The sequence below is a fragment of the Pelodiscus sinensis genome, chromosome 3, assembly GCF_052426305.1.
Source record: "Pelodiscus sinensis isolate ZL-2025 chromosome 3, ASM5242630v1, whole genome shotgun sequence".
Lineage (NCBI taxonomy): Eukaryota > Metazoa > Chordata > Testudines > Trionychidae > Pelodiscus > Pelodiscus sinensis.
The window spans coordinates 151421534-151439001 of NC_143054.1; the positions used below are offsets into that span (position 1 = coordinate 151421534).

At 45.7% G+C, this 17468-nt stretch overlaps 1 protein-coding gene across 1 annotated transcript in view; it reads right to left on the reverse strand.

Annotated features, from left to right (window-relative positions):
- Positions 1 to 16996, reverse strand: part of PTPN14 (protein tyrosine phosphatase non-receptor type 14) — a 188278-nt gene extending 171282 nt beyond the window's left edge. The window contains exon 1 of the mRNA XM_075925194.2: positions 16044 to 16996. The gene's annotated coding sequence lies outside the window, so the exon portion shown is untranslated. The remainder of the gene's footprint in view (positions 1 to 16043) is intronic.
- Positions 16997 to 17468: the final 472 nt, after the last annotated feature.

Below are 17468 nucleotides of genomic sequence, written 5' to 3' on the forward strand. Positions count from 1 at the left end.
TTATTGTTATTTCCATTGTATTGATATCTGGAAAGTATCAAATCATTCTGACTGACTGCAAAACACCACATGGAGAGTTTAAAAAGTATATATTCGTTTCCATCCACTTGACAGACACATTTTTTGGTTGAAAGGATTCGATTTCAAAGGCTATGTCTACACTACCCCGCTAGTTCGAACTAGCGGGGTAATGTAGTCATCCGCAGTTGCAAATGAAGCTCGGGATTTGAATTTCCCGGGCTTCATTTGCATGAAGCCGGCCGGCGCCATTTTTAAATGCCGGCTAGTTCGAACCCCGTGCCGCGCGGCTACACGCGGCACGGAGTAGCTAGTTCGGATTAGGCTTCTAATCCGAACTAGCTGTACTCCTCGTGGAACGAGGAAGCCTAATCCGAACTAGCTACTCCATGCCGCGTGTAGCCGCGCGGCACGGGGTTCGAACTAGCCGGCATTTAAAAATGGCGCCGGCCGGCTTCATGCAAATGCCGGGCTTCATTTGCAACTGCGGATGACTACATTACCCCCGCTAGTTCGAACTAGCGGGGTAGTGTAGACATACCCAAATAGACTTGGAAAGATTCAATTTTTATCAGTAAAAGTTGGTAAACATTAATGTAGACAGACACACACATCCATCAAAAGTATTTCCATTGACAATAAGCACAATTTATAGATAAGAAAAGTAAAAAAGATGCGCCTTGAGAACTTAAAAATACAGATGTTGAAATATGTTTATTTTTGTAAACATGTAATCGCTGAATTTTTCAGTGGTTACACATTTACATGTATGAGGGGCAGGAGCTGGTGCTTGTGGGGAGCTGGCTAAAAGCCACCTCCCCACACACCAGCTCCCACCTCCCTCCCCACTGCTGTTTCTGATACAGAAGCAACAGCGCGGGGGGCTGGAGTTCAGAAGGGGGCTTCCTGTAATCGTGAGGGTTGACCGATGAGCCATGCAGTTAAACGTGCTCATGAATACATGTTTACATTCCTAATTACAAGTTTGATTTAAGGATATTTACTTAGTAAATTATCAACATCATGTGTCAAAATATGTGTTTTAATTATTATAAAATTAACTTTTTCAATCTGTCTATGGTCATTACATAATTGGTTGACTCCCCTGTAACAGGGGTAGACTCATCCCTGCAGTACCTCCTGCAGGCCGTTCTGGAAATGAGCTCATAATCACAATACCTCGCTTTACTGGTGATTTCCTGTCAGTCATTTCTGCTGTCTCCATCATCTGGACCACGGCACTCCTGGATCGTGGCATTCTCTTTGGGGCATGACCCTCTGGATGTGCCCCAACCCACTGGAGGTCCTGAGACCCATCACTTGCCTCCGCAGCTAATTGCAGTCTCTAGTGTAGCTCCTAGCTTCAAGGACAAACTGCAGATTGGATTCAGGCCACTCCCCTCATTGACAAGCTGGGGCAAAGGAGGTGCAGTGACCCAGGCTCCCCTGCTATTCTGGGTCCTGTCCCGGGGTGCCTATATCTGGCAGCTACTTACTGCTCTTCCTCCTATTTCTGCTGCCAACTTTCCCTGGTCCACTTCCCCAGGAGGCCTAGCACCTTCTCTGCCCCTGAATAACAGAATCATAGAACACTAGATCTGGCAGGGACCTTGAGAGGTCATCGACTCCAGTCCCCTGCCCTCATGGCAGGACCATCTAGACCATCTCTGACAGGTGTCTGTCTAACCTGCTGTTAAATATCTCCAGAGATGGAGATTCCACAACCTGCCTAGGAAACTTATTCCTATGTTTAACCACTCTGATAGGTAGGAAGTTTTTCTAATGTCCAACCTAAACCTCCCTTGCTGCAATTTAAGCCCATTGCTTCTTGTCCTATCCTCAGAGGCCAAGGAGAATAATTTTTCTCACTCCTTGTTGTAACACCTTTTTCAGGGCTTCAGTCTGGAAGCCAGTCATGCTGGATCTCTCTCGCCTCCTGACACTGCTCAGCACTGCTCTGAGGTGCTCTTCTGCAGCCAGTCTCACCCTACCGCTCTCCTGTGTGTGTGTCTGTGAGAGACACTCCCTTACACTCTGCTGAACAGCCCTTTTGTATATGGGCTGCTTTAGCATGCCTTTTCCTGATTGGCTTAGTTATGTGCAGCCTCGCCACGGTTGCATAATCTGTCTCCTCCTTGGGCAGGGCAGTTGCATCACTATCACCTCCTATAATTTCCTGCAACCATGATCACGTTAACTGACAACAAAAAGTTTAAAATGCATAGTTTTGTGCAACTGTGAAAATTTAAATAGATACAAAATTAAGATTGCATAAAAACAAACTGGTAGTTGCTGAAATTATTTAAAAACATTAAAAAATAAAATTTTAACTCTGCCAAGCCTCTATAATGAGGCTACTTAGTTAGGAGCAAAGAACCACCAAAGCTAAAGCTGTATGTAACAATATACACTGTTCCTTGAAATTAGTTCTTGGAAGTTCCTTTTATACTATAGCCTGAAATTTGCTCTATTAGCCTAAATACACAGATTTACTAGACATGAATATTTATTTCAAATATATTTTATATGAAAAGAATTGAAAGACAAATTTCACAGCAATTTCCAGAGACTTAATGACAGTTGTTGAGTGTACTAAACATTCAGGCATGACAAGAGGACTAAGCTATGTGTTAAACTTCTATTGCACCACAAGCTGAAAATCCAAAATTAGCATTAATAAATCAGGAAGAAATCCTATAGTCACATTAACAGAGGTTAATACTACCGGCTCAAATAACGAAGAAGCGCAAATTGCCTCAAACTCATGCCGACTCTTGTCAAGTATTTTCACAGATTAATTACTAACTGGGTGATACTGTAGAAAGCCAAGTCAGACTTTCTAGAAACTTATACAAATCACACCTGTAACATCTCTATGGATACAACTATTTGTATGTTGGAGGTAACATCAAACCCTTTACTAGAAAAAGTTCAGAATGGTATCTCATCTCAGTTACCTACTTATTTCATCAGTAGATCAGCTTTACCAAACTCACAAAATCATGGAGTTATACAGCCCTAACTTAAAAAAACTGAAGTTGCTATCATGTCAATGACGTAAGCGATGATAGATGGAATATGGCTGGTGGGAAGAGCTACAATACATATTGGATGTCCCTGGCCCAGCACTCTCAGGACCTCACCAATCCCGGATGAGGGATGGTCATTTCTGGCCCCCCCGCCACCAGCCCCCTCCAGCCCTGGACCGACTACTTCCCTCCCCACTGGCTCCCCCCTCTCGTTGGCCCTGCTGCCCTGTAAGCCCCCACTGCCCTACCAGGCAGCCCCCCCGCTTCACCAGGGCCCTTCCCCACCCGCCGCCATGCTAGGCAGCCATGCCACCTGTGCACATACCAGGCTCCTGCTCTAGGGTCTGGCAGCCCCCACTACCTCTGCGCGCTGGGTCCCCACTGCCACTCCAGGCAGCCCCACAGCCTCTCCTCCAGGCTCCCGCTGCCCTGCCAGTCTGCAGGGCTTCCAGTGGGACTCTCTGGTTGCTGGACCAGAGAGTCCTGGTTAAGAGAGTTTCAATCTGTAGTAAGAAGTTACAGGCCAGATCCTCTGAAATGCTGAATGCTCCCAGAGGCATGCACTGTTCCCAGTGACTTGAAAGGAATTTGAGCACTTCCCAAAATCAGGTATTATGAGAATAATTTATCTCCTAAGCCATATTCCCCCAACATAATTTAATTTGAAATCAAAATATACTGCAGCAAATATGTATCTCTCAATGAACATTCAATAGTTTTATGATTTAAAATTATATCTCCAACCAAGAAACCATCAAGAAACTAGCTAGCTAATCATTACTGAAGAGAAGAGAAGAGAAGAGAAGAGAAGAGAAGAGAAGAGAAGAGAAGAGAAGAGAAGAGAAGAGAAGAGAAGAGAAGAGAAGAGAAGAGAAGAGAAGAGAAGAGAAGAGAAGAGAAGAGAAGAGAAGAGAAGAGAAGAGAAGAGAAGAGAAGAGAAATGTGTTCAAACAAAAAGTACAAAACTAAAATACATGAGATAACTTTTACCCTGCCTGTTTTTTGTATTCATTCCTATACCCTTCCCTTTTTTCTCTCTCCTTTCAGTTTATAAACTTTTTGGGACAAGAACTTTGCCTTTCTTTATGTTGGTACAGTGCCCAGTCCCTTCTGACTGCTACTACAATATAAAAAATAATTCAGAATAAGAAAAACAGAAGGAAATCTGAACATACAGTACATGGCAAATAAGGCTCTTTTCCTTACAATATCTCTTCTTTAAACATGCCTCTCAAGGAAATGCTGCCATACAATATTACATGTAAAATATATCCACAAGACTGTCTTTATAAAATGTAGTGTCTAGGGTAAATTTTATACTTTAGGAGTAGCTTATATTTCCTAAATGTCAAAAAAAAACCTGACTAAAACAGTTTTTTAAATGTAACCCTCACCAATGAAGATATTTGGTATGCCGGGGTTAAATACGACATTATCTGGATAATACTCTCTTGTAATATTTTAGTTTTCACTTTTATGGCTGAGACATGCCTTTAAGCACAAATTAATGTTGTTCAGAACCATTGAGCTATATGAAGGAAAGTCGTATGTGTCTGCAAGAAATAAATTATGAGGTAACAATGTCACCACTTTTCCTTATTCTCAGAATACCAGAGACTAGCACAGCCACTGCAAAGCTACAGCAGCTACCAGTGTATGTGGAAAAACTACACATTTCCCTTGATGTTGCACATGCACACCACTGTCGCAAATCAGTTGTTGCAAACAAAGGGCCTAATGATGCAAATAACAGGAGCTACAGTAAGTTAATAACAAAAGTTCTTGTGGGCTGAAGAGGACCAACTGGACAGGAGGTTTAAACCTTGAACATACTGTTGAGAGGCTAGGAAGTCACCATACTGCTGGTCCAATTCTGTAGCACCAATCCAGTATCTGGGAAACTCAAATAATGAAAGGCGCTGGCCAAGAGAATGACTCTCCTGGATAATAAATTAAATGTGTTCAGAACGCTCCCCTTCCGCCAAAGCTAACTCCAAACTACCCCAAGATTTCATCAGGGATTTCTATCTGTACTAAGACTTGAGGTAGTTTGCCCACAAAGAGTGGCCTTTACTTTCCTTCTCTACATTAGGGTGTGATTTTTCAAAAGCACTTAGCACTGGCTTACCTCTACTCAAAGCTGGCATGTTAACTATTGACTGCAGTGGAGCAGAATTAAGCCAAAGTTGTGAGTGCTTTGGCCAGTCTCATCTCTAAGGTTTGGCAGCTTGGATGTTTTGTTTATTCTGTGTCACAGTAAACAATGAGGCCAAAGCTCGGGACAATGTAGGCTGAAATAAGTGCTGTCTCACTAGTCCCAGAAGTGAGCTTTACCCTTTGGCTGGGGGTTCAATGCAGGCTTCCTCTGGTTAAGTTGCCCAGACTTGCGAGGGGAAGTTGTAAGGGGAGAGAACATAGAGATCAGAGAGTTGGCACTAGGAAACACAAGTAAGTGACTGCTAGTAGCCAAATCTCAGATTGCCAAACCCCCATGCTCAGGCCTGTCCAAATAGCTAACTTTATCATCCTCATCAATAAAAGTCTACAGCCAACTTTATCTACAAGTAATGTGTGTCTTTTCTCAAAAGAGGGATCCTATGATAAGACCTAATCTAAGAAACTTGAGGAATGCAAACTATTTGTTCTTGGTAAGAAAAAAACACCCACAAGCACAAAGCTAGAAGGATTACTGTTGACCTCACCCTCTGTCCCTGATTTATTTTGAGTTATAGCCTGCTGCAGTGCCATTCAAGTCAATATGCACTGAATCAGGTCTATAGTTTTTAAAAGGATGACACCCTAAAAGAAGTGCAAACACTTTTCAGATCTCTACAGGAATGCTGGTGTCTCCCAAACTCAGGAAACCAGAAATGAAGGCAAATATTGTCGTTACTCATCCTAATAAGTACCCTGGGCTTCATCCTCACCAACATGAAGTTAGGAAAACAACTCTCAGTTTCATTTTGTGGATAATTCTGTAATAATACAGGAATTGGAAGAAAAGCACAAGACACTCCTCAGTTCTGTGATACTAAGTGAGAAAGCATTTATTCAGTGGCTAAAGCATGACAGAGTTTAGCAGCAGATTCTTTTAGTTCCCTCAGACTGTGGGGAACTTTGCAGAGTTTGTGAAGGTGGCCAGATAGGATACACTTTACCATATGTAAGTTCTTAAACAAGGAGCGTTTTGTATTTTACCAAAATCTGTAAGGGTATGTCTACACAGCAAAGTAATTTCGAAATAACGGTTGTTATTTTGAAATAACTTTGCTGTGTAGACATACCCTTATTTCAAAATAACAACCTGGGGCTAGGAGCTAATCCTGCTGCAGTCTTTAAAGTGCTACATAGTCCTGCATTTTGCTTCAGCTACACCAGACTAACACGGCTACATTTCTATTACTATTCTTTCAAAAAAGAGTGTCTAGTCTACAACCAGTACTTTCGGAAGAGAGCACCCAGGCAGTCTGGATACTCTCTTTCGAAAAAGCACAGTTTGCATTACATAGCGCCTTTTTTAGAAAGCAAAATACAGGACTATGTAGCACTTTAAAGACTAACAAGATGGTTTATTAGATGATGAGCTTTCGTGGGCCAGACCCACTTCCTCAGATCAGGTTTTTGATCTGAGGAAGTGGGTCTGGCCCACGAAAGCTCATCATCTAACAAACCATCTTGTTAGTCTTTAAAGTGCTACATAGTCCTGTATTTTGCTTCAGCTACACAAGACTAACACGGCTACATTTCTATCACTTTTTTAGAAAGAGCACTTTTGAAAAAATGTGTTATTCCTCATAAAACGAGGTTTTCCACGGTCAAAAAAAACTGCCACGTTCTTTCGATTTACTTTCGAAAGAACACGGCAGCAGTTTAGACACAGGGGAAGTTTTTTCAAAAAACGGCCACTCTTTTAACAAAATTCTGTAGTCTAGACACACCCTTAAGAGAATGCCAAATTGGGATTAGAGTACCCAACATGCCTGTTAATGCTAGAATACCAAAGGTTTGACATTTCAAATACCATGTAGACTTCCTTAAGAAGAATGCCTTTCGTATGGATGTTTTAAGATTACTATTTTAATATCCAACTATAAACTAAGTATTTTTCAACTTGAAAATAACCACAATTCCTTACCAGCAGTAGTAGGAAAAACTGTAAGGAATGAATATTTATATCCAGAAGATAGCCCAAGAAGCATTATAATTCTTGTCCTTGAGAAATCTGTCAGTTACTTTAAGCAGAAATTAGAACTGCATGGGGTCTTGAACAGAGGCGATGCCACAATATAAAGCCCAAGCATAGGAAAGAAACAGATAAACATAGACGCAATCTACAAAAACAAAAAAAGGTCAATCTCCACAAAGAGGGTGAAAGGCAAACCACTGTGCATGCACAGTTATGTCACATTTATTTTACCATGATCTAATGTTGTTAATTCACTAGAATAGACCTGATTTCATTACAATATCATCATAGCCATAATAACCAGGATCCTGCAGTCCTTCCTCTCACAGAACACCCCTTGAACTCAGTGAAAATGACTTTTACAATGCCCATGTTATAGAATACTATCAAGTACAAATCCTAGGTATCAGATCAAGCCAGTGGAGACTATATTATAATTTCAAAATAAAAATGTGCCATTGAGGCCTGCTTACGAGGTATGGGAGGCAAAAGGGGTAACTGCTCTAGAGCCCAGTGCTCCCATCTCTTTAAATCACTGTCGAAGCCTTGTGTGGTGCGCTCTGGGCAGTGCTCAGGGCTGGCAGGGGGGCACGGCACAGTTTGGACAGAGCTAAGGTCTGGTGGCCCCCAGTCCTGCCTTTCTGCCTGCAGCCCCGCCCCTTCTGAGAGCACAGAGCCACCCTCTCCACCTGGCCCAGAGGTCCAGCAATTCTATTGGTCCCCTGATGCCATTTGTACTACCTTAAAGTAAATGCAACAATACAACTATATTGAGATATAACATTGTAAGGCACAAGGAAATTATGAGCCATAGTCCCACGTTGTCCTTAATCACATTACATCAGAAAGTACAGCATCCTATGATTATGTAATTTCATTGAGAAGCAAATATTTATTTTGCCTCATGAGTAAAACATACACAGAAGAGAGAAAATATACACACAAACTGAACACATAACATAGGACCTATTTGCTCATGTGGCTACAACATACCTTTGGTAATCAAGAGATCTTGATTTCAATGTGTGCTCTCATTTTGATTCTGGTCCTGTTCTATTTCCATCTCTTCAGTTTATACAGCTATGTTATTTATTGTAATGATTCACTTTAAGACTTTTATTATTTTAATCTCTAAATGGTTCTCTCTGGTTTTTAAGAGGTGGAAAACCAAAAAGACTAGCTTCACCAAAAAAGTTGAAACTTCACTGTATTTTTCATTTCAAAGCATTTGAAATGGAGCAATTTTTTTAATCTTTTGCAATCTTATAGAGTTTGTTTTCACCACAAAATATTACCAATATTCTTCGTTTATCAAAGTTTATCAATTTATAATAAACACGATTTTTTTTTAAAGGAAGAGGTAGAAATACAGCAGGAGTTTCAGAAAAAAAGGTAACTGCATCTGAAGACCAAATATGAGGTTTAATACAGGAAACAATAGATAAAATTCCCAAACTTTGATAAAATTATATAAAATAAAACCAAAAAATCCATGAATAATTTTATCTGTGAAGAGGCCATTTTTTATTCGAAATATTTTTATTTGAAAAACTTCCATTTGCTCTAATGAATTCTTCTTGTGGTTTTATTCTTTTTTATTCCTGTTTTCTGTGTTTTTTCCATCATTGATATAAAAGAACCGAGATGCCTTAATCTGAAGTGGCCCCCGCTGCATGCACTAAGCAGTTATTTAAAAAGAGAGAGCAAAGATAATCTTTGCCCAAAAGAACACCCAAAAAATAAAAAAATAAAAAATAGAGTCACCAGCTAAATGAGGAAAAACTAAGCAATAAATAAATAAATTTCTTCCTTGCGTCTCTCCCTCACACATTTGGGAGGGATGGTGGTGACCCATCGAAGGTGAAAAACAATAGCAAATGTGCTCTGGTCTGGTTGACTTAATAAAAGTGTGTATTCCACAACATCTGCAACCACAATCTTCAGTCCCTCCCACCTCAGGTGACCAGACATCCCAATGTTAGGGGCTTCGTCTTACACAGGCAACTATATCCCCACTTTATTTAAAAATAAAATAAAAAAAAAAAAGTGTCCCGATTTTTCACACTTGCTAGCTGGCCACCTTATTCCCATCTGTTTTCTGCCAGGCCCTCTTCTCACTACTTACATTCATCTTGGACCAGGAGTCTCCTTCCTCAGGACACCTGCTTGGAAATCCACATTCCTGGACTTCCAAGAATTTTCCTCCTCCCAACTTTCCAAAAGATGAGTCACAGGATGTTTCAAGGTATTAGGAAACCACTGGTACAAATCACTTGTGGCATAATTCAATGCTGTTTAAGTAGGAGGGAAGGGGGACACTTTTCAAACTTCCCTGCAGCTTTGCTGCATCCTATGGAGTAGAGCAGTGGTCTCCAACCTTTTCATGCCCAAGATTACTTTTTAAATGTCAGAACAAGCCAAGATCTACTACCTCATCCTTCCCCTAAGATCCCACCCCTTCCCTGAAGCCCAGCCCTCTCTGTTCTCTTCCTCTCTATCACTTACTATCCCCAGCCTTTATACACTCTCAGGGTATGGCTACACTGCCGCTTTTTTTTCTATTCTTCTGTAGGAAGAGGTTTTTCCGATATTTGGCCTGTCTAGACTAGACCAAATGTCAGAAAAATCCCTTCTTTTGGAAGCCCCCTTATTCCTCGTGGAACGAGGAATACAGAGATTACCAAAAGAGCATGTTTGCTCTTCCGCTAAAAAAAAGCAGAAGAACAAATGCGTCCCTGGACGTGGAAGAATTTTTCCAGGATACCTCTGGAATCCCAGAAAAACCCAGTGAGGGTACGGCTAGACTGCAGGAGTTGAGATAGGCTGTGTGGGTTCTGGGGTGGGAATGAGGGATTTGGATGTGGGAAAGGGTGAGAGGTGCAAGCTCTGGGAAGGAATTTGGATACAGGAGGAGTGGAGAAGGGGAGGAGGCTCCAGGCTCGCGAGTGTTGGGGTCAGGTGGAGGGTTGGGATCACTGAGCAAGACACAGGCTTGAGGATGTGAGGGTGCAAGAGTTTGGGTTGGGGTATGTGAGGGCTCAGGGCAAGGAGGTTGGGAGTATGATGGGCTCAGGACAGATTTGCGGTGTGTGGATGGTGCGGAAGTGTTGTGGTAGAAGACTGAGGATGTGGGGGTACAGAAGTTTGGGGATGTGAGAGGCTCAGGACAGGAGGTTCCAGTGTATGATAGGCTCAGATCTGGGGGGGGGGGGGGCGGAGAGAGGGTGCAGGAGTATTATGATGCTGCGGCCAGATGGGGGTTTGGCCCCAACTGGGGGCTTGTTGACCAGGCTTCATTTTTTAATAAAATATTACATCAAACACAAAAAGTTTCTGCATTGTCTTTATTTATGAGAGGGGCAGGGAACCTGTTTTGAGTCAGGGGTCACTGACCCACAGAAAAGTCAGTTGGGACCACACAAGTGAGATGCAAAAAAATAACTCCTCCAACCCCCCCCTCCCCCAAGCCTCACTAATATGGACCCAACTGTGCTGGTGGGAGCAGGGGCCATGATACTGGGGAAGGGTGCTAGTGGGTGCTGGGGCGGGGACAGAGTGCCACTGGGGACAGGGTTCTGCAGCAGGAGACAGGGTGCCAGTGGAAGCAGGGACAGGGAGTCCCCGGCACGTGCCTCATCCCGGGACTCCTATCCCTTCATACAACTAGAAGGGACCTCGAGAGGTCATTGAGTCCAGTCCCCTGCCCTCAAGGCAGGACCAAGTACCATCCCTGATGCACGCCTCCTCTCAGGATTCCTCCTCCCCCCCCCCCACCCGCAGTGAAGGGAAGCCCCAGCACGTGTCTCCTACCCCCTCTCCTGAGGAGGGAAGCCCGGGCGCGCACCTCCTCCCACGACTCCTACCCCCCTGTGCAGCAAGTTCCCAGCACGCCACAGATCTGGGTTGCGGTACCATGCCGGCTGTTTGGGGGAGGGGGAGCAGCCAGCGCACTTCCTGAAACCCCGAAAGTGGCACGCAACTGCCAGACTTCCTTCCACCCCGTAGGAATCCAACACTATCTCCATTCGCTGGAGGTAAGTAGTGGGGCTTCTTGGGGGGTAGGGGAAAATGGGGGGCTCTGAACACCTCCTGATCGACTGGTTGAGCCTTCCCGATCAACCAGTCGATCACAATCGATGGGTTGGTGACCATGGGAGTAGAAAGATGAGGACTTTAACACTGGTCTCCTTAACGGGCTGCAGTGAGCTGGCACAGTCGGTGCAAAGCAGGAGAACAGCCTAGCTAGGAGTGAAAAGGAATAGCCCCAAAAGGGAATCCATCTGGGAAGAGAGAGATCTGTCTTGGCTGGCCATCAGAGGGATCATCCTGGGCTCTAACTTTCAGGGGTTCTAAATCAGCACATGCGGTGTGGGGATATCAGTCTACCTTTTTCTTTTTTGAGCTCAGTTGCTTTGTGGAGAGAAGAGGACAACAGCATTTTGCACTTAGGCTGGCAGACACCTAAGGCTGGACCTGGGATCTAGCTTAACTTCTGCTGCCTGTTAGGTCAGGGTGCCCTAGAATTAACTTTGGGCTTCTCTTTCAGGCTCTGTTATACCCTAGCATGTAACCTTGGGAAAGTCACTTAATATCTTCACCTCAGATTCCCATTCTATAAACTAAGGATGATAATAGTGCATAGCTCATCAAGCTCTATGAAGCTTAACTCAATAGAGTTTTTAAAATGCTTCGAGGTCCCCAATTAGAAACCTTTTTTTTTTTTAAAGTACCTTACAAAAGAATCTTTTAAACTTAGTAAAAATTAAATCAAAAGTGTTCTATGGAAATTACTAGGAACCAACTGTATAATAAATTTTAATACAAAACTACAAGCCTTATATAAAATTCCACATTTCCTGTTGGTCAATAGAAAACTCACAGGAGAAACAGTCCTTAAATATTTACAGCTTGTTTCAAAAACAAAAAAACCCACCCTTATGTAACCTTCTGTTGATGTTGATGTTTTTAGGCATAAGAGGATTAAATCAAGATTGCTATAGTATCCCTAATCAATAACATCTCTATTTTGGTCTTAATCTTAGTGCAATTGTGCTTGAAAAGTACACACACCCATACTATATACATCTTAATTATGGCAAGAACTTATGCACATAAATATTATTATACACACAAGTCATCTCAGTGGCTTCATTGCGTAAAGTTAAGCACATGGGTAAGTCTTTGAAGGACTGGGACCTATAATTATAGTAGTGAAAGCCTAATGAAAACTTTCTAAGACATATTAAATTACTGCATTCTTACAATAGTTCTATCTAGTTATATTAGCTGCCTAACAATTTGTGTACAACCGAAACTGACTTGCCAACCAAGCAGCCTGATTTATTTATGCTGCGCGGATATGCATGCAAAAGCTATTCACAAATAATACACTTGTGCTTTAGTGTTATGTAATCAATTCCAGACCCAAAGTAAAGAAACGACAAAGATGAAGAAAAATGTGTGATCCTTTGATCACAGTGGTGCCAAAAGCACCTCTGACTCTTCTTCAGAATGAAAACTTTTTCTATGTTTGGTTTAGCCACTTTTAAGAGGGGGAAGTGTGTGCAAATTTGAGTTCAAAGAACCCTAATTCATGGGGCACTATGCCATATTTAAGAAACAACTACTAAGGCACAAGGCACCTACAAGGGATGTGTTAATATACACAATTAAATGGTTAATCAATGAGCCTGGGCTCATTGGTTAATATTCACAGTTACATGTAAATCTCCCCACCACCATCACAGTTACATGCAAATCTCCTCACCAGCACAAGGGCGAGGGTGGGGTTGCAGACAGGAGCCAGTGCTTGCAGGGAGCCAACTTTTAAGCAGGGTCCCTGTGAGAACTGGCTTCCGAGGCAGAACCCGGTGCTCATGGGGCCAGCTCCCCACAAGCCACCTGCCCCACATTTCTGTACTGCTACTACTGTATCAGAGGCAGCAGTGCAGGCAGGCAGGCAGGAGAGGAGCCAGTGTTCACAGGGAGCCAGCTTTCAAACCAGCTCCTCATGTGCACCAGTTCCCATGGAGCCGCCTCCCACCCCCTGTATGTAAAAATGCAACCACTGAAAAATTCAGCAGTTACGTGTTTATAAAAATGCTTTTTAACATCCACTGGCACTTATTGACCAGCTGCGATATACATGAAGAGCCATTAACAACAATGGCTAATTGAATCTGAGACCTGTCCAAGAAGATTACTTTACCTTAGGGCCATGCCAGTCATCAAATCCTCCTAGTGAGCCAGCGGGCACACGCCTCTGGCAGGGCCCTGGGAGGGGTGGGAGAGGACACATGCTCCCCAGCCCTGCCTGCCACCCTGGGGCAATTTAAACCCCATCGGGGGCCTCCATTGCTACCAGCAGCAGTACAGCAGGGGCTAGAGCAGCTTCTGGTTGCAAGCTCTGCATCACTGTCAGGACATCCCTGTGGTCTGGGGACATGTGTGCAGAGCTATCCCATCCATAGGATGGGTGGGGGAAGCTGCTCAGGGCTCCACTCTTTGTGGGCCCCCATGGCCATTCCAACCTCCTACAGATGGTCTGATCCCTCACACTCAGGTTAGCCTGTGGGAGGGGCGGCTGGGGTCAGGCTTCCCGGCACTCACCACAATGGTGGGAGCCGCAGGGAAGTGGAGCGATGCAGCGGCCTGCTCCTCTCTGTCACCATCTCCCAGGTTAGCCCAGTCGCTTTGCTTCCTGCAATGCAGGAGGGAGAGAGGGGCCCGATCACCTGATGCCACCCTGCACCAGGCCTCCTAGTAATCCCAGAGGCCACATCCCTCGGGGGAGGTGTTTGGGATAAGGGGTGTAATGGGTGGAGAGGAAAGAGCAGGAGTGGGAAGAAGTGGGGCAAGGCAGAGTAGGAGGGGGATGAAGGGTACTGACCCCTCCAGGGCCACAGGGACTCATGTGCTGGACTGGGGAGCTGCCTGGGCTGTAGATGGCCTGCGACCCATGAGTTTGAGACCCCGGCTCAAGGAACACCACTGTACTAAGACTAGCTGTGGCAAGGGGAATGCAAATATTTGAAAGTCACGGATTTTAAATGTTTTCTTTTTTAGGCACATTGTATACATGAAGCAGTATTAATGGCTCCATCCTGCAGCATTCACCCATATGGGCCCTGATCCTCCAGTGAGACTTGACAGAGCCCATGTAATTGTACCATCAGACCTTTACATGGGCATATGGCCATAAAGTTGTAATTGCAGGCTTGGAAACCCATGAGTTATTCCACAGATTTAAAGGATTATCATTGGAATGAGAGCTTCAGGACTGGGCCCAAAATCAGCAGTTTGCATGGCTCAAAACTTCTGAATCATGCCCACTGGATTTAGGTTTAGGCTCCAATCCTTCAAGAAACTCAGCTAGGCAAACCCACTATGTTAGTGCAGAGATCCACTAAAATCAAGGGATCTGCACAGTCATTTACAGATCAATGCCTAAATCTATTCTATGCACACATAATACAGTAACCCCTGATATTTTAAAGTAGTCCAATGTTAGCTATGATCTACAGCTGGGGTGGGGAACCTAAGGCCCGGGGCCAGATGCAGCCCCCAGCTTGCCTCATCTGGCCCTCAAGGCAATCAGAGTTGTCCCCAGCATTGGGGAGCCCATGCTGGTGAAAAAAGAGAGAGAGAGAGAGAGAGAGAGGGTGGGTGGTTGTTGTTTCTTACTTGTGTGCAGCCCCTCTCTGATTTTTCTGTGGGTCAGTGGCCCCCAAACCAAAAAAGGTTCGCCAGCCCTGAGCTACAACCTTCCTTAAAGGGCAATAGCAAACTGTGGAGTCTGTATGTCATTATAAAGTTTGATACAATTTCAAATGAATGGTCAGAATAGACCAGAAAACAATGACAATTTCCAGCAAAAACGTCTCCTAAAAACTAGATGGCTTTTGTGGCTTTTACACTGTGCTAGACCCTTTGTTGTTTTTTAAGTTTTTCCAGTTACAGACTAACTCGGCTACCCCTCTGAGGTATTATTTGTTTCTATGAAGTTAAAGTTACAGCTGCAACAGAGAGATGCTTATAATGGAATTACTTCTCAAACCAAAACTACAGTGTTCATGATGGGCAAAAATATTAAGGCACATACACACAGGCACACACACACCCAATACCTTATGTACATCCCAAATGGATTATAATTAGTGAAGAGGCTACTTTTGACTTTTTTAAGATTCAGGAACTTTGGAACATGAGAAATGAGAAGGGATACCCCACACAGTCTTGTATAACAGGAATTTCTGCCCAACTTGTTACAACGTTCGCTATCCAGTGGAATGGCCAGTATAGATTAACTTGTTACAGTGCTTATAGCTAACAAAGAACAAGGTAAATCCATCCCGCTGGGGTGGGGCAAATGAAAGGAGAGGAGGATCCTGGAAGCTGAACAGAGTCCTGCCAAATAGAAAGCAGCTCAGCAGAAGGCTAAGGTTGTCCTAATTGGTTCTATAAACCCTATATTGAAACATCAGCTTTCCTTACATATTAGGGCTTGTCTAATTATATTTACACAGAGTGGCCTTGTTTTATTAAAATTCACAAACAGGTAGTTTATCTGTAGCACGCAGCAGTTTCAGTTTAAATATATTTGCATTATATACACAATGCGTCCTGGACTGCGTTGCAACGGAGGATACTTTATAATAGATGGGGGCAGATTTCTATACCCCCCCCCCCCGCGCTATAAATTATGGCAAGCCTTGTTTTAAAAGTCACTCTCGCTGCGATCCGCGGGATAAGCAAGTCCGAGCGCTAACTCCACACAAGCCAGTCACGCTTGAGGAAACGCGGCTGCTTACCTGCGTTTACACGCCCAGGCAGCTTCTCCTCTCGCGGCGCGCTGGGAACGGGCTCCCCCTTCTTCGGGGAAACGGCAGCAAGAGCCGCTCAGCCTTCGAGCGAAACCTCCGGGTGGGCTTCCCGGCGTGGAGAAGGAGGTTTCCGCCTTGATCCCAAGCGGCGCGGGGCGGGGGGGGGGGGTAGGAACCGGTGCCGCTGGGAAGAGGAGCTGATTGCGGCACAAGGCGAGGGAACCGGGGGGGCTGTCTGGATTGTGGGCTCCGCCGCCCCCGCGCGCTACGCCTGTCTCTGCCGCGGCGGGGAAAGTTTGCGGGAGTTTGGGGCGGCGGAGGCAGGAAGCCCCGGCCGGGAGGGGAGCTCCCGCGGCAGCCCGGGGGCGGGGGAAGGAGCGAGGCAGGGGGCGGCGGCGGAGCCGGAGCGGGCCGGCGCGGCTGTGTGCGGCGCGGGGCTGGAGCCGCGGCCGGGCGCGCAGTCACAGCCCTGGAATGCCAGGAATGCGGAGCGGCCGCTGCGCCGCCGGGGCCCGAGACGGCGGGGACTTGACATGGGCTTTCTCCGGCTTGTTTTCCCTCGCACGAGAGGAGGGACGAGGCCTGTCCCAGGGAGGAAGAGGAGGGGCAGGCTCCTGCCAATCCCGCCGGCTGCTGCCCGGGCCCGGGCGGCAGGGGTGTCGCGGGTTTCTCGGGAGCCCCCTGCGCCACCTCCTCGCGAGTCAGTGGAGACAGGCCGGGAGCGGGGGGCGGGACTGCTGAGCGAGCCCGGGGGAGGCAAGGGCTGAGTCAGTCCGCAGTGGGTTTGGCGGAGGAGCGGGCACTGAGGCAGCCCATGTCTTTGGGAGGCCGGCCTGCTTCTCTGCCCTGCTTTGCCGCCACCCGGGATTGCGACTGGCCCTTGGTCCTCCCGCTTCCGGCTGTCTGGTGCATCCACCCTTCCCTCCTTCTCCTTCCCTGCCCTCAGCTCCTTTCCCTGTGCTAGGTGAAGGGCTCCCAGCTCCGCTCCTCGCTCCTCCCCCCTCCCCCCGCCCGTTCTCTTGTGTGGGGAACAGTAAATTCAATGGCTTACAGGTACTGCCCTGTCACACACCCTGGGGGAGGGGAGCTCAGGGCAGGCAGGGGGTGGGGAGCTGTGATGTGCATGCGTCTGGACCTGTAAGAAATATAAGTTTGAGCTGAAGTGTGGACTCAGGGCAGGGCAGGGCTGGTGTCTGGAATGGCGCAGGAGTCAGAGCAGCGAACTGGGAATGTGGGAAGTGTAGGGGGTATGATGAGAGGCCCAGGGCAGAGGGTTTGGTTGTGGGATGTGGGAAGAGGCTTAGGACAGGGGCCTGGGAGGGGGGGTGCAAGGGCTGGGACAGTTCCAGTTGCTGCTAGGTCACCTTTCCTGGCTGGTGGACAGGTCCCTGCCTGCTGCTCCTGTTCCCTGTG